The sequence below is a fragment of the Ostrinia nubilalis genome, chromosome 13 (genome assembly GCF_963855985.1).
Source record: "Ostrinia nubilalis chromosome 13, ilOstNubi1.1, whole genome shotgun sequence".
Classification (NCBI taxonomy): Eukaryota; Metazoa; Arthropoda; class Insecta; order Lepidoptera; family Crambidae; genus Ostrinia; species Ostrinia nubilalis.
Genome location: NC_087100.1, coordinates 3470499 through 3494975, shown reverse-complemented (window position 1 = coordinate 3494975; position 24477 = coordinate 3470499). Strand labels below are relative to the sequence as shown.

Genomic DNA, 24477 nt, shown 5'->3' with positions numbered 1-24477 from the left:
ACTCAAAAGTAACTAGCAGTTGCAGTTTCGTTGCAGTTGCGTTTCACCGTCTGTTCTGGGCCTTATTGGTTGAAGTCTGAAGTTAACATGATTGTGTTTATAAGGTTAATTATATTGAATTGATGGTATGACTCCAAAGTCAGTTTGAATGCGATCACACACATTCGTTTATGTCGAGTTGTTTATTTCTTAAAAATGAGAGAGATAATTATAATAATATCATTATGATTGTTTATGATTCTATGATAATCTTTTTAACGATCGGTTACGACAAAAACCTAAGTGTGTGACCAGGCTTTTCCTATCAATAATTAACACTAAGCCTTAGATTTTTGATACCTTAATCATCGTCCCTAGTAATTTTAATATACGTCATTGTAAATGATCTGTAAGGAGATTTTAATTCAAAAGCTCTTTGTTGCCTTCAACTTTGTTATGAAATTTAATTATTGATTCCTAAATCTTATGAATTTTCAATTGCATAGTTTATATTCTATTCTATGGAAATTATTAGAATAGTCGAGTATTTCAAATATTCATCGATGGAAAATAAGTGTGAGATTTATATGAACTGTGTATGTATATTATTGTTTGTGAACTGTAAAATGTAGGTATGTTTATGATGAATGATTTTACTAAGTATTGTAGGTATAGATTATATGATTTGTTAATTAGTGAGTGAGTCAATCAGATAAACAGGGGGTTTATTGTACGTGTTACTTTTTATTTAGGAGTTGAGAAATATGTGATGGATGCTTTTAATTGAAACTACAGGCATGACGCATAACTAAGTGGATTCCCGCGGTACTGAAGAGATTTGGGACACCCCGTTTCTGTTATGTCAAATACTATAAGACTTTAGGGTGAATATAGACTACCTAGAGCATTGTAACAGAACAACGAGCCGCTCTATAAAATATTCTAGTAATCACCGTTTCACGAACCAAATGTCGTACATTTTTCCTGTATTGTACCATTCGTAAGAACGTACATTACATAGAAATGCTCAAGTCCAGTGTTTTTCAACCTTTTTCATGAAAAAAATATTGGCGACCCCCTGACCACAACCCCGACCTTTCGCTTTTTTCTATCCATTTTATTATGTTACAAAGATGTTGTAGGGACCGAATACTTCAATCCATACAACATTTATGCATTTGCTTAATAAGATTTCGGACAAATCTATCTTAAAACTTCACTGTTTTTTTTTACTGAGGTAGTTTTTCGACCTCTCGCGACCCCCCCGGGGGTCGCGACCCACAGGTTGAAAAACACTGCTCTAATCTATACTCACCTTTAAACTTGTATACCATGACAGCTCTATTACGTCACATCATCGCGCTACTTTTCTACCTTTTCAGTTGTGCGTTATGGCTGTAGGTTCGGTAGATAGATGGCGTTGTAGGTATGTGTTCTAGCTCCATGTTATGCCATCTGGCGACATGTTACCAGTATGTACTTCATCACGCTTAGTGGTACTGGTTTTATAGCAGCTATACCTACATTCACCTAGCCACAATTTAGACGAAATACTAACGCCCGTATTCACAAACAATGCTTGCTTAAGTGAAGCAGCAAATCGAACGCACAGCGTTGAATAGAGCTCTGTGATTGATTCGTGTGTACCCTGTGCGTCCACGTGCACTGTGAGACCTCATAGTAAAGCTTATGAATACGGGCGTTAATTATTGTCTAGGAAAGTTTTAACTAAATACGACTAATTGTGGTACAACAACTTTACTTTGATCATTTAAGACGCTACTGGAGTCTATTACGTTTAAATTGTTGCTAGACGAATAACATAATTATTTTAATTATAAGCTGTACTGTTCCTGCCTAACAAGATAATCATCCAAACAAAGCAATTATTGTGTGTTAGATTGTAAATCATGAAATAATTAAAGATATTGTAACAGATAACGACATTCAACACGATTATAAAACTTTTCGGAGAACTAAGGGCAATGTACAAAATAGCAATACCTACCATAGAAATACTTTATTATGACTTACGGGTATTTAAAGCACTAATTAGTTATTTTTATAAAGCACAATAACTTACTAAAGCAGTAGAAGATTTATACAGTAATAAGGTGTGTTGTGAAGAGCACTATAAAGCTTAGAATATTATAGACAATTTATAAAATTAGCTTACCTTAGCTCATGCAGCTATAGAACTATGCAAATTAAAATATGGGTAATATCTGGAACTTTGGGTTCCAGTAGGCCTAGGATGCGCGCCGCTATAAGCGTTTATCACGCCATTTTATTGATTTTAGCCGATAAGCCCATACATAATTTGTTGTCTAAAAAAGTCGGTTGATAATCGATAAGATTTTATCACGGCGCGCATCCTAGCCCAGCTGGTGAGTTTTGTCTAATATTTTGGCAAAACATTCAAATCAAATCAAAATCAAAATTCGTTTATTCGTGGAACATAGGTAAATTACATATTACAGGTGTTAAAAATTAAGTAGTCGGTATCACTATGTTTGGCCCAAGGTCGGCATACAAATTCACATAACATCATTGAGTCGCATTATGGTATTAATCAAATTAATAAATAGAGCTGCTATTACATTGCAGTGTAAACCTGGCTATAAGAAGTTATTACAGCTAAATGAGCTAAGTAAGCTAGTAGCTCGCAGTGCGTCCGATAACTTCAGGCAAATTTCGACATAATTATGTACTAAATAAAGTGTCAAATTCAATGTGAGTCAATACTGAGCAATACGTTTACTAAAAAGGTAGAAAATGTTAGTTATTACGGTTTTATTAGCGTGTACTACTCTTTATGTGGTCTTTGATATGAATCAGTATGCTGAATGATAAAAAAAATCAGAAACAAATTTCACACAGCATGCTGATTTGCTTCAAATAATACACATAGGTATACTTTAAATTAATCTAGAAGATGCACATTTTGTAGAATGTTTTTAAAAGGAATTTTCACACTTTTTAATACCTATAGCGTGTTACAATAATTTGTGAAAGAAGACCATGAAATTGTATAGAATATTTGAACGTAATTATAAGTGTCTTGTGATTTTCTTCATGCCTTTATAATTGGTTGTTTTAAATACTTTTATCCGACTACGGCAAAGCAATAGGAGGGTTATAGTTTTAAAGGTAATTTTGGAGACGATTAATTGCATTGAAATTAATTTGTATTTTAATTATTAAGTTGTGGTGAGCATATTAAAAATAGATGATAGTATTTCAAGTTAAATTGTGTACCAGAAATAAAAATATACTTGTTTATTTTTTGCAATCTTGTTAATTAGTTTATTAATTAGGAAATACTTCAAAACAATTTTATTTATTTAAAATAGTGAGAGGTATAAAATTTAGATTTGAACTAATTTAACAAACATACACGTTGTTATGGGAATGGTAAAATTATAAGTTTTGAACCTTCTCTATTACACCTTTTATAGTTTTAAATATCTATGATTAAAATTGCGGGATACTGAAGTTTGATTATGAAGATGAATCGAAAAGTCGACGTTACCTTGAACTTTTAAAATTTCTTAGAACTTAAAGTTATTTATTATTATTTGTTCTAAAACTTTACAAATAACAGCCTCTATACAGGCTTTTCTTCGCAAATAAACTTACGGTGGTACCTTTATAAGGCTTACAAGGATTTGTGAAAGATTTTTGTTTTAGAACAGATTGTTTTTGATGTATGAGACTTATAAACAAGTAAAATAATAACTATTTGTTTCTATTATTATTATTTATTATAGCAACACTACTGATATAATGTTCAGACACACATAAAAACTTTGTTATTCATTTATTTCACATAATCTATCTACCAGTTTCATAATTTAAATCCATGGAGGGATTCAACAATTTTGAACATGCAATAAGTACATTTTTTTTGGATTTGATTTAATTTTTATTTTAACTCAACTATTTCTAATTTTTAAGAATAATTTAAAAAGTCCGAACAATTTATTTAGACAAGGCAATATATTATTTAAAAGTCAGACGGGGTTTATTTGAATAAAATATTCTACCTACTATTTTCTATTACTACTTACCTACTGGTTGACATGAATGTGATAATGTACTAAATTCGTAATTAATAGTTATACGCGTAATTGAATTTTACAAATAAGTAGATCATATAGGTTTGTTAATTAAGTAAAAAACTCTACCTTATGCTATTCTTTCTTCTTTACAATCAATTAATTTAAATACTCTTAAATTACTATCTGCCACACATAAACGAAAAAGAAAATGTGCTTTTAGGATTTTTAACATAATATTTTTTGTAACTAACCAAATGCTATTATATCCTCGAAAGCAGTGTTTTCCCTAAAATAAGATACAAATGTTTATACACTTAAAATAATAAATGTCTCAATTTGATTGCCACCAAATAGTGTAATTCAAAAGTTAATAAAATTACATAGAGATAGCCGTAAACATAAAAAGAAATAAAAGAGATTCAATCCTAAAGGTAAGACTACACGAGACAGCGATATGCGATGCGATTACGAATGAATCGATGAATGTATGGTATGACTACAAATTAAGCGATTTGGTATCATCATGAAAAAATACGTAGTTATGTGCATAATGGGTTCATCACCATTGCACAAGTAGGAATACATTACTAACTAGTAATAATGTCAAAAGTCATAGAAAGTACAAGCCGCGGACATCAAGCCTTGGGCTTGGTATGTAGAGTCCTTTAGAGCAGTGTTCTACTTTTTTGCTCCAGGTACATCTAGGAAAACGAAAGTTTTTGGAGGTACACCATAACTTACTAAAAATAAGTTTATAAGATAACCTTATTTTTCCGAGGCACACCATCAAATGACCACGGTACACCAGTGTGCCTACACCCTTTGCTGAACACTGCTTTTGAGTACAAATAGGAATATCGTATATTTATTTATATTAATCGCATTCGTATCGCAGTTTAATGTAGCCTCAGCCTTATGTCAGCCATAATTTTAAACCAATCCGTCGAAATTGAGTCAGTAATCTCGTATTTTTCCACCTTTGATCTTGTCTACTAACTTTTACAATTTAACTTCAGTCGATTTCGTGTCGTTATGGTCGAACACCGGAACTTTTAATTATGGTACACAACCTCCAACACGGGTAGTAAGAACTTAACTACAGTTTCATAGAATGGATAGAAAATCCTCCTCTTAAAACTTTGTAGCAAGCAAAAAATGTTCAAAGGAAACTTGTCAAGTAATTTAAACATAAAGATTTTTCATGGAAACTCTGTTAAATATTCTGCATGGGCAGTTAAGTTCCTTATTAATAAATAGATGTTACTCACGTGAATAATTTTCAAACAAGATTTCCAGGAAATCAAACCTTCATCAAAGTTTGAATTTTCACAACTTTTTCTAATTGACGATTTATTTTTTACAATACTAGCAAAATACAATGTTTCTTAAAAAAATGAATTGTTAATGGCATACCTGCTTATCAAGATATGTATTAAAATAAAGGTTCTGGTGTTATTTCAGTAAAATGTACTAAAAGAGATTTAAGTGGCGTTCCATGTTCCCTACTTAAAAATTTAGCTCGGAAAAGTCCAAAATTTATCTACCTATTTTAATTCAGCTTTTTATGTCTTTCACTTCTATTCACTAAGTGTGTGTGGGTGAATGTATAGAAATAAATAAGGAAAGGTTACGCACATTAATTTATTTTTATTTCATTCAATGGGGACGTAGTGTGAATTCGTGGAAAGAATATAAGTGTATCAGGGTAAATCGTTAGCAATAACATGTTTATACATTTCAAAAAATGTTTGAGAAATTTTTGGTGAAGGATTTGATGAAAAAAATTATATTGGTTTAATTTTTTATTTTAGGGTTTCAAACTTTACGACAACAGAAAAATAATATTCTAAGCAATTTATTTTATCTTTTACTGAATTTGAACGTATGATAAGATAATTATTTTATTTTATCGACCCACTTGAGTGCAAGAGAAAGGTTGTAAATTTTTTCGATATTGTCATAACATTTATGAAAAGATACGAGTATCTCTCTCACCTTCATTATGTTTCATGATATTTGAGTGTTTGATTTACTTGGTCTTACTTCTGTGACAGAGTCAAAACTACTGATATTTTAGACCATTTCGAGGCCAGCTACGAAATTTAGCTATGACATGATCCTAAGGCGTATTTCCTAGGGGCTGTGTAAAAACACTTGTCGCTTGTTAAAGCGGATAACATTGTCTTACATGTCAAGTAACGTGTCTCCTAGCAAATACAAGGCGTCTTGTTGTGTACTATGCACTAGGCAACAAATGACAGGCATCAATATTACTGTCATTCCTTCCAATGGTGATGACATTCTAAAGCAAACGTCAAAAATCTGACAAACTCCATACAAAAAACACCGGTTATAGTTATGGTTAAAGTAAGTTGGTGCAACTGAACCTTAATCTTAACTGATGTGTCTGGTCGGCTATTCTATTTGTTTCTACCTGTCATTTGGCTACCTTTAAAAAAATATACAACTTTACTATGATTTATTGCACGTCAAATGTTGCCTAGTAGATACACCTTACCCACAGTGAATTACTAAAAGATAATCGCGCATAAGAATATGTGTCTTGTTTACGATAAATAACAATATTTTATAAGTAAGTGTCTAAAATAAGTACAACAACTAAGTAGATTTACCCATCCTTACCTCAATCACCTTGTTCAGAGAAGTCAAGATGTGGAGAAGGAAGTGAATTTTGATCCATATTCTGACAAATTACTCAATTCCAATTTGCTATGGGTTTTCCTTCCAGGAATAGAAAAATATTTCTCGTTGGATGCCGTGGTAAATGCCGTTTACCGGTAACCCTGAAATAATATAAATAATATTGATTATAGCTTAAAATGAGTTTACGTTACGTGTGCTCGCTAGCAACTGCGTAAAAAATGACATTAAAAAATGTATGATAGATTGTACAGCGGCTATTTTCAAGAACTAAAATTTTAATAGATTTTTTGACGTACTTACTTGCTAGCGAGCACACCTAACGTACACTCATGGTAAGCACACTGAATAAGCTTTCAACAAACTGCATGCGTATTAGTACAGATTATAATTAAACAATATTTTCTTTAAAGAAAACTTACCTGTAACTAAAATAAAATGTAAAAACATATATTCATCAAAATTTAATAAATAGCCTATATGCGTAAGAGAGTAGGTAATTATCAAGCAATAGTTTCATTATTTATACTCGTACATACCTATCGTTATGAACAAGTATTCATTAGCAATACTCACTTTAAAACCGTTTCTAACGATTGCTGAAAATTACAAGCCAACCCAATAAAAAATAAAACCTCTCACAAATGTCTACTTCCAGCGGAATTTGGTAGAGTTACACCATGTTTTGGAGGTGGCCACTTTTTATTCCCTTTTTCATGGTAACTAGGTATCGAGCTAAAATTTCGAGAGTGTAATATCAATTTTTCCCAGGTGCAGTTTTTCCGATTGGGAAAAAAAACCTAGGTTTTCGAAAATTTGAATGACTTGCAAATTAGTTTCATTTTCTACGTATACCTTTATTTTATTACGGGCAAACGTCAGAAATATTTATGTCCTTAGAAGATATTTTTACAGAATTATTTTCATATTTCAAAATATTCATGTATTTGATACTATTTTAACTCAATACATGGAGATGTATTGAAACCGAGAAACGCACGGGGGTGCGTTTTTTAGGAAAAGGCCCTTAATGGCAGACGGCTAAAGGAATGATCCTATAAAGGTCCACTTTCTTTGAGGTACGAAACCCTTAAAAGTGAATAACCAACCGAAACTAACTAACCGTGACTCTGGGTGGGAAATTCTTTCCCATCGCATTATTTGTCCCTACGGGATCACCAGGCCAGACCTTCTAATGTAATGTAATGTGAAAAGTCTAAAAAGTACTAACAGTTAATTCGTGGTTAGTTTGGGAAGTCTAATGTTTTTTAAGGGCCACAGCAGACATACTACTTTTACGCCCGTATTCACAAACGATGCTTGCTTAAGTGAAGCAGCAAATTGAACGCACAGCGTTAAATAGAGCTCTATGATTGGTTCGTGTGTTCGCGCACGGTGAGACCTCATAGTATGTTTGTGAATATGGGCGTTAGCATCGGCGATCGGTAATTTTGCATACAGTCGCGATCAGCATCGCGATTTCGCGACTTCATGCATTCGGACGCGGTGTCAGAATCGCGCGTTTAAGCAACTCTATCGATGCAGCATCGCGATTTCGCGACTGCATGCATTCGGCGGTATCAGAATCGCGCGTTTTAGCAACTCTATCGATGCAGCATTGCGATTTCGCGACTTCATGCATTCGGATGCAGCGTCGACCTTCCAAAAAGCGTCCCAAAACCCAATTGTCGCGTTGGTATTTCGGTGTTTTTAGAAGAATGTGTGACTTCATGTAGCAAGTGTGGTGTAGCTCTAAATAAAATTCAACTTTGTTCTCTCGGCGGAAAACGCCTAATTTTGCGAACATTTCCAGCCGAACTTAAATGTTTATTTGTATTCTACCTCCGCTTGGGAGCACCTTCAGTTTTGGAAACTTTGTTTCGGCTCTGTCGCTAATTTATTGATGATGTTGACACAAAATGTTCTCACCTTTTTATTGTATTAGTTGAGTGGGACAAACTGAATTTTGGAAAGTTTTTCACTTGAAAAAATATATTCCAGGGCATTTGCTTAGGGGGTTGGCACTTGTACTCCAATTTTCTATTGATTTAACGACAAAAAAAAAGACTGATAATGGTTGATGCTGATTATGGGAAACGGAAACCGAATTCTTCCTTTAACATAACAGTAACACACATGCCCCATCAAAATATTCCAGGATTTTAGGATCGGGCACGTGTTATTTGCAGAATAAAAGAAAACATTGCCAAAACCAATTTGCGAAACGTAATGTCGTAAAAGATTTAGTATTCTCATCTCCGCATCAGTTAAAGCCAAAGCACACGATGCGTTGCGACGCCGCAACCGCAAAAATTTCGCCGTTTCCACCAAGGCGGAGCGGTGCGGAGACGAGAGGACAAGAGGATGTGCGGCGAAGCTGGCAGGCTATTTCCACCAAAGCGGAGCGGAGAAGAGCGGAGCGGTGCGGACACGAGAGGAGATGTGTGAGCTGTGCGTAGCTGTCTCCACCCTGTATAGAAAAACAAATGCGCCCGACACTTCTCCGCCTTCTTCGCTTGATCCATTTCCACCGATGCGGAGCAGAGTGGAGATGTGCAAATAATGGAATCTGATTGCTTGTCCAAAAACTTGTCTGCTCCGCTCCGCACGCTCCGCCTTGGTGCAAACCGGGCCGCAACGCATCGGCTCTTACAATAGCGTCAAAAGTCTCAAACGCCGTTGATTAATCTTGGATCTCGAGACGATGCTTTAAATAAAGCAATTAAAACTCAATCTCATTTCGATAAATAAGTCAATATTGAAATTACTTTTCTATTTTAGCGCCAAGAAAATTACCTTTGGTGAATATTCAAAGACAATAATTTGCAATCCCGGGCGTGATTTGGATACTGGGGCGAAGATCGGTTCACCTTATTGAACTTTTCATCCTTTACATCCATGCTATCCATGCTAATACTGTTGTAAACTTATAAATTGTTGCTTTTAGTTTGTTTAAAAAAATATTTGGTAAAATTGATCATAAATGAAAAAGTGTTTTTGTTATTAAGACTGCGTTGCACCACCTTACTTTAACTTTAACAAAAGTCAAAAAAGTCTGTCAAACTCCATACAAAAACACCGGTTACGGTTTCAGTTACGATTAAAGTAAGGTGGTGAAACTCAGCCTAAGAATAATACGAGTACTTTAGGTAAGTAGGTAATTCACAATCTTTTTTTAATTTTTTTTTTCGAACGAAAGACTTCTAATTCGCTGTGGACCGAAAAAATATGCACTACAACTTAGTCTAGCTAGATACGCAAATTAAGCTACAACAACTTAATTTAACAGGTTTACTACTAAAATCATAAAAGCTGAACTGTATTAATTGATTTAAGCAATTTAAATTAAAGCACCAGCACATCTGGAGTGAATAGGCGAAAGTTTTTACGGTTTGTTGTAAACACCCCTTATTGGTATTGCAAACATAAAAAGAGTTAAATGAAAATAAACAGAAACAAGCCAATAAGACAGGCTGGAACTAGTTTGAGGCCGTATTTATAACCCGGTTGTAGTTTTAAAACTTTATTTTGCAGTGTGAAGACGATTTGAAATTCTAAATTTTATGGATTACTAGCAGCCGCCCGTGACTTCGTACGCTTGAATCCCGTTTAACCTCCTTAGGAGTTGAATTTTTGCAAAATCCCGTCTTAGTGAGCACCTAGTAAATTCTAAAAGGAACCCCCATGCAAATATTGAGACTCCTAGCAAACTACAAGTGTAGTTTCTGAGATTTCGTAATGAGTGAGTCAATCAGTGACCTTTCGCTTTTATAAATATAGATCGTACTAGTTCAAGTTCTCTCTCAAACTTCAGAATACTGTACATGGTATTAGGTATGCCTAAATTCAGGCGGGTTGCATTCCAAGACCTAAGATAATTTAGTTTAACTTAGCTCGCATAGATGACGCTGTGTTACATAGTTGTGTGCAAATTGCAAACTTTACTAACACTATGGGAAACTGCGTCAGCTATGTGAGCAAAGTCGCATAAATGTAGCCAATAGTTTATGCCTTGCTCGATAATACTTGTGGTATTGTGTAAAACAATTTTCCATAAAATTGATTTTACAGTTTTCTATTGCTTGGTCATCGGTCCTTATAATCAGAATTATACCGTGACCACAAATAAATATCGTTCTCATTGTAGAGTGATATGTAGTGTGATAGTAATCGTTTTTTTTTATGAAAACCAGAACACTATATTATTACGAGAGTTATTCGTGCTCGGGGTACTGAAAACAATGATTTATATGACGTATGTATTTTTAAAGCAGTTACAGTTGCTTATATATACCGAGTATTTAAACTCTGGACCTGTTTATAAAAACGGGACCCAGTTAAAGCCGCGCGGAAAACTCAAGTCCTGCAGTGAGCAGTTTTGTAAACAATGCACTTCGACGTTTCGATGATACAGCATTGCAATACCACTTCATTCAATAAAGAACCTTGCTCCACCGATTTAAGAACATTATCGTAGACCCCGCATTTTTCTCTTGACTGTACAACAGAAATTCGAACTTGAATTAGCTTTTGAAAATAAAACAACCTGTTACTGAGTCGTGAAAATTGTATTGAATTTTTACGTCGTTTGCAGAAGTTATAAAATTGGTTTTGGTACAATTCAAACGGGAATACTATTCTTTTGATACTTTAAAAGGTGTGTACAATATTTCTACAGAGCATAAGCAACTCAGTGGGACTCACATAATAATATATTTTGTAAACAGTATTACATATAATATTCGATATATGTAGATTCGATAAATGTCGTAAATCATGATTAAAACTCGTATTCACAAAAAATTAAGGTCTCACAGTGCGCATGGACGCTGTGCGTTCGATTTGCTGCTTCACTTAAGCAAGCATCGTTTGTGAATACCGGTGTCGCACATTTGGGTGTCTGGTTTGTGACTCCTAAAGCGCTCTACAACGTCATGATGATAATTGTGACACTACTCTACTACTTTATTCAAGATCTATCTTATTGCTATCATCATCATCATCATTATCATCATCATCATTATCGTCTCAGCCATAGGACGTCCACTGCTGAACATAGGCCTCCCCCAAATGCTTTCCATGTTGCCCGGTCGGTAGCGGCCTGCGTCCAGCGCCTTCCTGCTACCTTTATGATGTCGTCGGTCCACCTTGTGGGTGGACGTCCCACGCTGCGTTTTCCGGTACGCTATACTTAATCCAAATTAGTTTACCAGATTTGAAGTCACAAACAGAAACTCTGAGAATAAATTTACATAAGCACTTTTCTAAAAAAGTTTTACATTGGAAATCAGCTTCCTTTCATTTAAAATCACCTAATTAGTTCATCATAGGTAGTATACACGATAACATATTTTTTGTTGCAAAATCGACCTTATCAGAACCACATAAGACGACACAGTGTAAAGCTTGACGTGCCGAAGGCACGAGTGTGTATTTCTCTAGAATTGTACGCAGAATGTGAACTTTTAATGAGGCAAGTTTAATAAAACGCCCACCAATATTGAAATTACGCTAATTAAGCAATATTTTCGATATTTGTTGTTGGATGTTGTTGATGATAATTTTTCAAGTAGGTGTATGTTTTTGTCTGGAATTCATTCAAATCATGTACAACACGCGTGATTTACTTAGGATAAGTAATAATATAAATAATAAATAGTCTTTATTTTCTCATCACAAACATTACAATGACACAAGTTATTAAGCACATTACAAATTCATAAAACACTGTTGTTTGTGTGAGACTGATGCCTGTGATAGGTATTTGCATACCTGTAGTACAGGTCATATCAGGCTCCCACCACCCCAGATATTGGCACAATTTAGAATTAATTTAAGAACCGATAGTATATTACTATGACTCAGACATGGTAGTGATGTATGGCAACGTAGTGTGTGTGTGTGTGTGTGTGTGTGTGTGTGTGTGTGTGTGTGTGTGTGTGTGTGTGTGTGTGTGTGTGTGTGTGTGTGTGTGTGTGTATGTGTGTGTATATGTATGAGCATCGTTAAGTGAGCATCGTTAAGTAGTCCTTACAACTTCTATTGTTCAGTAGGTAGTTATTAATGTGGAAATAAATTAATTCTAACGCGGTATTTGTTATCACATCTGAGCAGGTAAATCCATTACAAACAAAAAAATCTCTTTTTTAACTCAATAAAAAGATGTTATCAATTCAAAGTCTGTCTCGAATTAGTCCAGTCAATGAATGCCTTAACGACGGTGTAGAGAGAAATCCATGGAACACAATTTCTGACCTCGGGACTTTATTTAGCCTAGTTAGGTGGTGAACATAGCAAAAGTCCCCGCCCTTAGCCCTTGAGCCGGCGGGGAGAGGGGGGTTTAAAGGTACCACTTTTCGGTTTTTCGCTTAATCCTCGGAAACTATGCGTCCTACAGACATGACTACTATGAACCAAAAAAAGCTTATTCAATTTGCTACAGGTGAGACAGTCAAGTTTTTCTATATCTTGTATAGTTTTTGCGGCATCTGCTCTAGAAGGTCTGTAAAATTGGAAATTTTATTGTTGTCTTACATGTTCCTTTCAGGAGAAAATCGACTAAATCAACATTGAGCAAACACTATAGACATGCGGGAGCATGTTAAGCCTAGTTCCATGGAGGGGACTGCACCGTGCGTATATTTAGACGAACCAATTAGAGCCACTTTTGACTCCTCATCATTCAAAAACTACTGTGCATTTTAACACTTCAAAAAACAATGCCGGAAATTGGCGTCTTTTTTTTTTCGCGCGGCCATCGACCAAACTTTGTTTTTTGATTACAAAATAGTGTAATAAACCAAACTTACTATGACATGTATACCTCTAAACTCAGTCTGAACTGAGTTACGAGCATTAGAAGTTTGATGATTTTCATACTAGATTTGCTTTTTGCGCGCAAAGTTTTGTAAGAAATTGCAACAAACTAGTGAGATTGTATGTGTAAACAAACAATACCATCCATTAAAGGCTCCAGACATCAGTATGGAGCAGAATCAGCGCAATAAAAAAATAGCGCAATATTTTGTTGCAATTTCTTACAAAACTTGCGCACAAAAAGCAAATCTAGTATGAAAATCATCAAACTTCTAATGCTCGTAACTCAGTTCAGACTGAGTTTAGAGGTATACATGCCATAGTAAGTTTGGTTTATTACACTATTTTGTAATCAAAAAACAAAGTTTGATCGATGGCCGCGCGAAAAAAAAAAGACGCCACTTTCCATACAAAATCTGGCATTGCCATTTGAAGTATTAATGCACAGTAGTTTTTGAGTGATGAGGACTCAAAAGTGGCTCAAAGTGATTCGTCTAAATATACGCACGGTGTAGTCCCCTCGCTGGAACTAGGCTTAACATGCTCCCGCATGTCTAGAATGATTGCTCAATGTTGATTTAGTCGATTTTCTCCTGATGGGAACATGTAAGACAAAAATAAAATTTCCAATATTACAGACTTTCTAGAGCAGATGCTGCGAAAACTATACAATTTATAGAAAAACTTGTCTATCTCATCTGTAGCAGATTGAATATGCTTTTTTTGGTTCAAAGTAGTCATGTCACTAGGACGCACAGTTTCCGAGGATTAAGCGAAATACCGAAAAGTGGCACCTTTAAGCCCCCCTCTCCCCGCCGGCTCAAGGGCTAAGTGCGGGGACTTTTGCTATGTTCACCTCCTAACTAGTCTAAAAGTCCTGAAGTCAGAAATTGTGTTCTACAGTTTTCCATCTATAATGCTTTATTGACTGGACTAAATATTAAGAATAACTTATTGGAAATGCCAAGTATTTACACTTCTATATTATAAGGACATTCAAATAAATCACATGAGCGACGAAACGTTAATGCCATCAATAACATAACTTGTAAAAATAAAACACTACAACAATATACTGTAGTAAAAAGTTGTGAGATCCATGTACATAATACCAAGACGGTTAATTTATTCAATCCCTACAGTTTGATTTGGATTTGAATTGAAATTCGAGTTCATGAAGCTGTTAGAATAGAATTTCCTTCCATGTAATACGTTTGTATCATGAAATACGGTTGGTTCCAACATCCAGTAGTAGAAACAATAGACACAAATCCTGTACCTCTACAATACCTATGGGATACTCGAGCAAGGTGGACGCAGCGTAGGAGTACAGATTTCAATGGTTCGTAGATTGTATTGTCTCTCAGAATATTATTTACTAAATTGACTGATGAATGAGACATGTAAAGGCTCCTTAAGAGCATTTGGCGATTTTGTAAGAACTAATTTATACAAATAATTTTCATTGTACACAATTAGTAATCGACCACTTCATATTAATTTCATTTCCCAGATCTACATTGTAATCAGTTTCCATTTTTTTTAAGCTCTTTAGGACAATTTAACAATACAACTTTATCTTAATTATTTTTTAATCGTAGTATTTTTCGCGCAAAATATTATTGAAAATCTAATTATAAATTGAAAGTTAAGGCTGATTTTCGCGTACCAATAGGTCTACTAAGCTTTGTAGTTAACGGTGTGTACATATTTTTCCTAAAAATTTTGATAGTCATAGCAAATTCATTCTGTATATTCATTGGATGATAGAAAACTTACTAATACTCATTACAGTCACGTTTTTGTTAACATTTAACAGTCTTGTTTTTATTGGCTAAAAGTAAAACAATTTTCCACTTTATTTGTGTTTTCTACTGAAGTATTTGTTGAGCTGTAATCAAATTATTATTCTGTTTTAATGTGTTACGTTTACGCTCTGTACAAATAGAATAAAATATTAGTAGTATTTATATAGCCTTTGGCTGTTCGTCAAATTACGGTCGGTATTTAGCAAAAAACCTTGATGATATAAAAATATATTTTGTTTAGATTGGAGAATTAAATGTAAATTTTGGTGTGTGATACAAAAATATCATCTAGGTCACATAAGAATAATGTAGGTTTGTACTGGTAAATCCAAAATCAGTTATTTATTATAAACAAACTTACAAACTTTTGCTCTGTATGTTTTAGCACTTAATAATTATATTCTACACCATCTAACTTTGACCGTAACTAATATAACCGGTGCTTTTTGTATGAAGTTTAACAGATTTTTGACGTTTGTCAAAGTTAAAGTAAGATGGTGCAACTCAGCCTTAGAATAGTGTCAATCCCTAATTTTTAAGTGACCCCTATGAAAACAACCTTCCTTATGTGTTACCATAGGGTCACTTACAAATTAGGGAATGATGGTGAAAATGGGCATAACTTACGTAAAACCCAAAATATTAATTGTCCAAACAAAAAAATAGTCCACCACGCCCCTGGATCCGTGACCCTAAATCAGCGTAGCAGTTTGAAAACGTGTTGTTTGTGCTTCTTTGTGGACCAAATTAGGCAGTTCTTGTACAAAACATGTAGAGACAGTAGGCGTAGGACATGACACACTAATTGTGGTGGAATTTCCAGTTTATTAGAATTCAACATGACCTTGTTACCTAAAAAAAGCTATATTATGTGTAAAAAAATATACGAATTTTCACTTTTCAGCTCTGAACTAGGTACTCGGCATTTTTTTACGCTTCACAAGTTAGGTGCACGTCATGTTACATAACATGTTGTCTCGGTAATGCAAGGTATAAATAAATAAATAACTATATTGTGTCTTAAACAATGCTCATGGTATCTTAACGATAAAATTACGGTATGTATCATAAGGCTTATTTTTCTTCACTGCGGAGCACATCTTCTCTAATTTATCAGAGGCACCTGAAGGATTTGAACTACACTCGGCGTACTTCATAATTTACCCTCTCATAAAAATCCGGCTGTTATATCATAAAAGCTGATTTTTATATAGAATATTAGGGCAATAATTGAAATAATTTCCTCATCAGCCAGACAGTTTTGACAGTTCCAGCTCCTTGCCAGACTGTTTTTTTAGGATAGCTCCCATACACATACGCTGACAATCTTTCAGCTTTTATAAAATGACGTAGGTCTGGCGTTCACTAGCTCTTAGTCTATAACTAATAGAGGTAAAGGAAATATTAAATAAGTATTTCTTGTCATTAAAATTTTATCATGTCGTTTTATGCGCCTACTCATTCAAATTATTTTGTGGTCCCGACCTCGCGCCAAATTGACGGGCTTCACCCGGTAATTGTCAGTCAATTAGCGAAAAGAGTTGTTTGCCTCCGAATATTAAAGTCGTTTTTAGCACTGAAAGAAACCCAATCCTTGTAATGTACGTTTTCTTTTCCTTTCTACCTCCTGTAGGTAAAAACAATTAAGCATTCTTGAGTTGGTCTTATGATTTGAACTCAGGACCACCTCATACTAAGTATCTCTTTATTTATTAGGAAACTCTACAGCTTTGTCTATTTACATTCTAACTTGAAAAATAAAACGAACTTTTCATAGGTTGAATTTGATGAAAAACTTGTTGTCCAGGCGTATTCCTATCATAAAAATAGTCTCTTAGAAATCCATATGTCACGAAAAAAGATTTATTTGTCCAGGATTTTTTCCAATATTTATTTTATTCCTCGTAATTTAACTAATATTCAAATAAAAAATGCCGAATCGAAGCACATATCCCCTTTGCGCTAAGAACACGCTTTAGCGGCACATTTATGTTATTTTTACTGACGTCCAAGATAAAAGTAAACACAATTCACTCTTGGCTAACTTAAAAGTCACGTTCAAGGGTAATTCCGAAACAAGCCCCAAAGTGGGCGTCCCATTTTTAGGTAATTACATGACCCCCAACGGCAAAATTATTTAATGCAGGACACGTAAAGTTTTAATGAAAATCTGAAACGACATATTTTAAAGATCAAGGGGCGTAATGCGTAATCTAATCGAATGTTCATGGTTGTTTTTAACTTTAGGAAAATATTCAGCCGCTGTTTGTGGAATTCGTAATGAGTTTGATCTAACTTGGGGGAATTAAAATACGTCTTGCTGAATGCTGTTTATGTGTACAGTCAGTCACTAATATACTTTTAGAATAGCACCTATTTAAAGTACATAAAATGGGCAGGGCACATAGTACATACGTAGAACTGACGGCCGATGGGACAAAGTGCTCGAGTGGAGACCACATATCGGAAAGCGCAGCGTGGGCCGTCCCCGTCCACCCATAAGGTGACTCATAAAGGTAGCACAAAGTAAGCAGGAAGCCGCTGGATGCAGGCCGCTACGAACCGGGCGATGTGGGAATCATTGAGGCCTATGTTTAGCAGTGGACGTCCTATGGCTGAAAAAAATTATGATGATGATGATGATTAAACTACTTTTGGGCTAGTTATAATTCATCCGCAATAAAGTGTCAAGTAAATAAATGGCCGCCACTTGAATATTCAAATTCCATTTTGACAAACACCAATCAAGTTATTGAAAATATTAATATTTAGTTTCAGCAAACTTTTCTCGCCGCACGAGTGGGTTTGGGCTGATTGATTAATAAAATAATTTAATAACTGCGTGGAAAATTCGAAAAAAGCGGCGTTGCGGTATGGAACTTAAAAATACGGACGGTGGCATATTGTGTAAAGTTTTATTTCTCAGGATTTTTTTAGCTGATTTACTATATTATCTAGGCTTGTAAATTAGATTATTTAGCAGTAAATAGTTAGTAACTTTATTAATTGGTTTTGAAATAAGTTAAGACATTCATTAATTTTAACTAAATACGAGAAAGAGGCTTAGAAGAGTTATGAAGACAACAGAAAATCGGGTAAAAAAATTCACAACTCATCTTTGCAAGTAGGCTTTAAAAAAACACTTATAAATACATAGCATTTTAAAGTTTTGATAGTTACAATTTGAAATAAGTTAAGACATTCATTAATTTTAACTAAATACGAGAAAGAGGCTTAGAAGAGTTATGAAGACAACAGAAAATCGGGTAAAAAAATTCACAACTCATCTTTGCAAGTAGGCTTTAAAAAAACACTTATAAATACATAGCATTTTAAAGTTTTGATAGTTACAATTATTTTACAGTAAAATATACTTATCTACCTATAGTCTGATATGCTATCTGTACGTTATATCTTGAAAAACCTCCAATCTTGGTATATTAAGGCGAGGCGAATTACCGAATGAAACGCAAATACCGTAAATTACCCGTTGCTTGAGTCACGTCTAAGATGATTAATAAGTATAACGAGACACCCTGTATTTTGTGATCCTAACGATAATTAATGGGTGTTGTGTAATTTTTGGCATTCGGTTACAAGAGAATAATTTTGTGAGGGTAAACAAAATAGGGCATATGATTTGCCAGAGGGTAATAAACTATAATTCTAAGAAGTCGTGGGGGTTATAACATGTTGTAGAAAAGGAATATGTTTTTTAGGGTTATGTACCTACCTGAAATGAAATCTATATAGGATAGGTACCTATCATTTCTTCATGTTCGGTCTCTATCAGGAACGCATAGGTATATCAAAATCTGCGTGTATAAAAATAAATATATCAAAAAATAAATAAATAAATATTTTGTTGAATAATTTATTTGACAGTTTAAACTCTAGGCTAATCGTATGCCACAAAGGGTAAAATTATACATGTGCCTGAACTAGGAAAATTAACAGAAACCTGCGTGTATAGTATAGGTCATATTAATCTAGATCTGAAAATTGGTAATATCTAACGTATTTTTGCTTTCCTTTCCCTTTCAAAATGAAGATGTTCTAGACATAGGCCTTCCCAAAGAACTCTACAGCAATTGGTTCCGCGTTGTCCGCACCCAGACATTCCCTTCCCTTCCCCTTTATACAACCTTCTGCAGGTCGTTCGCTCCGTACATTTCAGCCAAATGACGCTCACTGCTGGACAAATGCCTCCCCCAAGGATAGATGGCGTTTCACGGCATGAATATTTACGAATGTCAAAAACAGTTTGTCCAGCGCTGTAGATTTTAACCACTGATGATAGATGGCACTTAGTCGTCTTATTTATTTATTGAAATTTATTTGTCACATATCGTCATAAATTATAGCCTATATGTTAATGCCGCCACAGGGTTATAAGCAATAATAATGTAAAGTTTCAACAAAATCCGTTCAGTAGTTTTTGCGTGAAAGAGTAACAAACATCGATACATCCAGACATCCAAACTTTCGCCTTTATATTATTTAGTAGGATGGAACCATTAGCCCTAGAGTTCGACTTGTAACACGGCGAATTTTTACTAGCAAGTTAATAATGAAGTGCTATTAATATTAAGTATTAAGTACACTCAATTCATCGCTCAATGCCACTTTACGCTAAAGCTCTCGACCGCTGTATCACTTCAGGTTAAACAAAGTTGAAAACAAATATTAAGCATGAAGTTTAAATTTTATTACGCGCAAAAGTTAAAAGCTAATAATGAAACTAGGTAGGTATTTAAAGTTTTGAGCGAACGGAATGAAATGAGTATTATTGAGTATACAGGGTGTAATGGCTAATATTCTGAAAAAAAAATAGTGTTTTTTATTTTGCATGGAGTGCAACAATTCTGGTATCCTTTAGACGAAATTTATGAGAACGCTTTATAGTTTTTTACCCAAATGACAATACATTATGTGACTATTTATTACATTCATAGATAGCTATATGAAATACGTATGAAATCGTGAGCAATATCTACCTATTTTGTAATAAAACGAATCATATCGATTTTTTTTTAAATTACATAAAAATCAGTCTAGACTAATTTTTTCAATGATTTAGATGGAGTTGGTTGGTTGCATTGACACCTTTTGAAGTTGTTACTTTCGATAACAGTTATTTATTTATTTAAATCTTTATTGCAAACATAAATACAATAGAAAAGGCGAACTTGATGCAACTTTAGCATTCTTTACCAGTTAATCATTGGGCCAAATTAGTTTCTCAATCGTCACCCTGTATTTTTAATTAATAAAAGTCTAACCACAGAATAATAATAAGTACTACGTACAGAAGTTTTACTTCGCGAAGGTATTTAAAAAAATGTATGCTCAATGTCATTAACAATATGGTGTAATTTAGCCTGTCTCAAGAGTCAAGCACCATTTTGTTGACAAACGTCAGTGATCGGCACTGAGCCGAAGCTATAGGGCTGACTTCGGTAAAATTATATGACGTGAGGTGCCAAACTGCGGAAAATGGCGGAGGAAATACATGATTTAGCTGAATTATCATGAATAATATTAACTACTTATTTACCTCTCAGTGTCTTGAGGCAACTTAAAAAAGTACATTCTGTGTTTTTATTATTATTTAGGCAGTTAAATACTGCACAGTATTCAGTACACCATTTTCTTTATTTTCTTCCATCATACACAAGAATACGCGTGCGTGAGTCAATGTTCGCTCGTATGTGAGGCCTTGTCGAATTAGTATCCTGTAGGTGTAGGTGGGCCATCGTGCGTGTTTTGTTTTCGATGTAAACTCGCGGAGATGAACAGGCCTGGTCTAACCAAGTACTGTGTGTATTGTACCAAGATTCCGCTTTAAAGTTAAGATGTAACGTCAAAGGTTGTAAACTGGAGCTTACATAAATAAAGCCATTGATTACTACAAAACGTGACGTGAGTGTAAATAACTACTGGTGACATGGTAGAGGCGGACTCGTTTGGTAGAGCGCGTATTTGGAATACCTACTTTACCTACATCTTGAGCTCGACTTGAGATAGGCTTTAATTGAAAATACTAGTAAGTTAATATGTACTTATATTTTAGGGTTGGGCTGGGTTGCACCATCTCCTTTTAACTTTGACAAGTACGTAAAAATCTGTTAAACTCCATACGAAAAACACCGGTTATTGTTATACATAGTTACAGTCAAAGTAAGGTGGTGTAACCCAGCCTTACTGTCACGAATCATTTGACCGGATTAAATAGCTGCTTGTAGAAGTTAGCTCAAAGTACCAATATAAATTTATTTAAGGATTAGTTTTGAATAAGTAGCTTTATCTTTCGGAAAAATGCTAAGCACTAGGTACCAAAAATTCTTTTTCAATGAATTCAAAGGTTCAGGGCTCGTAATCTTTAAAAAACTGCTTAAACCTCACGTGATTAATGGACGGTCTAAGCTGTGTCTTAACAAAAAGTCGAGCCAATCTCATGAAAGCCAAAAATATTTTTCAGGGCATACAGGAGCTGAAAATATTAAAAACAATTCAATTCGATTGAATTTCAAGCATAGATTGAGGCTTTTGATTATACCAATCATAGGACTGACTCTCTGAGATCGAATCGAGTTTTGAGCTTTGATTTGTAATACGAAAACCAAGTTTAACAAGTTGGAAGGACTTGAAGAAATCCTGCGAATCAAGACACAATAGATAAATCAATGGGGTATTTGCGACCACTCCCCAATTCTAAAGTACATTTTTTTAAAAAAGGCCTGTCATTCTGGTCTTAATAACTTAATTAATTTTAAATTACCTGTAAATTAAGACTTTGGTTGCATTGTAATTGAAAAAGTAGTTAAATGGAGTTGACAAAATAGTGACGTCACTTGCTTGTATTGCCATACAAAATATATGGGAGAGTCTCGTTTTGACAATTTTAAAAAGTACGTCAATTGATTGGTGGTGGCAAATACCCTATTGTTACGCAGTACGATGGCTTGGTGTTTGATGGGCAAGAAAGGGACCGCTTTAGTGGTCTTCGCTATTTCAAGCAATATCTTCTTCTAGGCTACCACGAGTATTATAAAACTAGCAACCCGTCCCGGCTTCGCTCGCTTAAGTATACATATTAAACTTCCTCTAAAATCACTCTATCTATTAAAAAAAACCGCATCAAAATCCATTGCGTAGTTTTAAAGATCTAAGCTTATACAGTGTGAGTCACGTTAAAGTGTACATATGAAAATAGATGAAACTAGACCTATTTTTATCGACAAAAAAGAGGTCAAAAATTTTTTGAGATTTTTTTAAAAAGAATTTATAGATTTTTTTTTCTTCCAATTACTTATTGTAAAGAAAACGTAATAACTTTTAAACTAAGCGGTATATCCTGATAAAATAAAAACAGTAATAATGCTAAATAACAGGCAATACTAAAAAATACATAAAATACACAAAAAATGCCAACAAATAATAAAAAATGATACTTTTTGAAAAAAATCTGCTTTTAAATTCGTGTTTCTTTGGTTATTTGATAAATTTCTGCAAAAAATGCCCCTATAACAGGTGGTTTTTATTACTTTGTATTATTCTCTATCGTATTATTTTTGTAAAACCAAAAATCGCATGTCTCTGTCCCTATCACAACATTTGCTATGATTGTTTGAACAAAAGCCTGCCACAACATTATTCTCCGCTACAGGTAGAGATAAATTTTAATTTTAACTAAAATGCTTATTTTACTTCGAAATCTTTTGTTTTTATTTGAAATATAACTTGTCTTTATCAAAATTACAAATCTAGAGCCATTTTCAGTTTCGTTGTTAACGAAGCGTTGAATGGCGCGCCCGGAGAGGCTTAGTTCAAACGATCATTGCAAACGTTGTGATAGGAATAGAGATATGCGATTATTGGTTTTACGAAGGTAATACGATAGAGAATAATACAAAGTAATAAAAACCACCGGTTATAGGGGCATTTTTTGGAGAAATTTATCAAATAACCAAAAAAACACGAATTTAAAAGCAGATTTTTTTTAAAAAGTATCTTTTTTTATTATTTGTTGGCATTTTTTGTGTATTTTATGTATTTTTATAGTATCGCCTGTTATTTAGCATTATTACTGTTTTTATTTTACCAGGATATACCGCTTAGTTTAAAAGTTATTACGTTTTCTTTACAATTAGTAATTGGAAGAAAAAAAATTCTATAAAAAATTTAAAAAAAAATCGCAAAAATTTTTTGACCTCTTTTTTGTCGATAAAAATAGGTCTAGTTTCATCTGTTTTCATATGTACACTTTAACGTGACTCACACTGTATAGGGACAGACAGACAGTAGGGTAATTCAAGTGCAATCTGTCATTTCAATCTATTCTATTTGTCATTTAGCTTGTTTAATCTGTGCTGAATAAAGTGCACAATATTTAAGCAGGATATGGTTGCACGCGGATTTTTAGAGAGTTAAATCTTTTGGCCAATAGAAAACGTCATAATAGTTATTATATGAACTGGGATTGGTCAATGACTTTTGAAATTAAAATCCGATGGCCTGAAAAAATCGGTTTTCCAACAAACGTCAGTTACGCGCAAGGAGGTTTAGCTATTTATCCATCGAAGTTAATAAGGGAGAAGACATAAGACTAATTTTATTATTTGCCTGCCGCGACCCGGTTTTTACGAACAATGACGATGACGAACGATGAACCAGTAACGAGGAGCACACTTAGCAATGCTTCCAGGTTGCGCCTCGGTATCAATTAAGTAACATTTTCCGTTAAGTTTACTTTATGGCCAACTAAAGGACTTTTGCCGTCTCCATGGACAAACTCGAAGTATGATAACTACAGTCATTGTCAAAATTTTGCACTGCCATTGCCGCTGGATACCATATATCGCTACTATATTCATAGATAATAGACTTTCAGTTAATCGTCAAAATTGACATTGTTTTTTAAATAACAACAAATGGTATGAATTTTTAAATGTGATATTTTTATAAAGGTAAGTCCCCAAAACAACATTTGATAGCCTATTTTCTTTCGTTGGCATCTAAGTTCCTGTTTTCTACATATATGTTACTACTACCTATTGGATAAGTAACTAAGAACTTTGTCGTTTATTCCATGTGAACAAAATCCCTAAAAGCCCATTTGTAATAATATTCTTACTAAACACTGCTGAAAA

The 24477-nt window shown here is 34.2% G+C and overlaps 1 protein-coding gene across 1 annotated transcript in view; it reads left to right on the top strand.

Moving 5' to 3' along the window:
- LOC135077450 (drebrin-like protein) overlaps positions 1-24477 on the top strand; it is a 229056-nt gene that overhangs the window by 135791 nt on the left and 68788 nt on the right. The gene's annotated exons all lie outside the window — the stretch shown is intronic.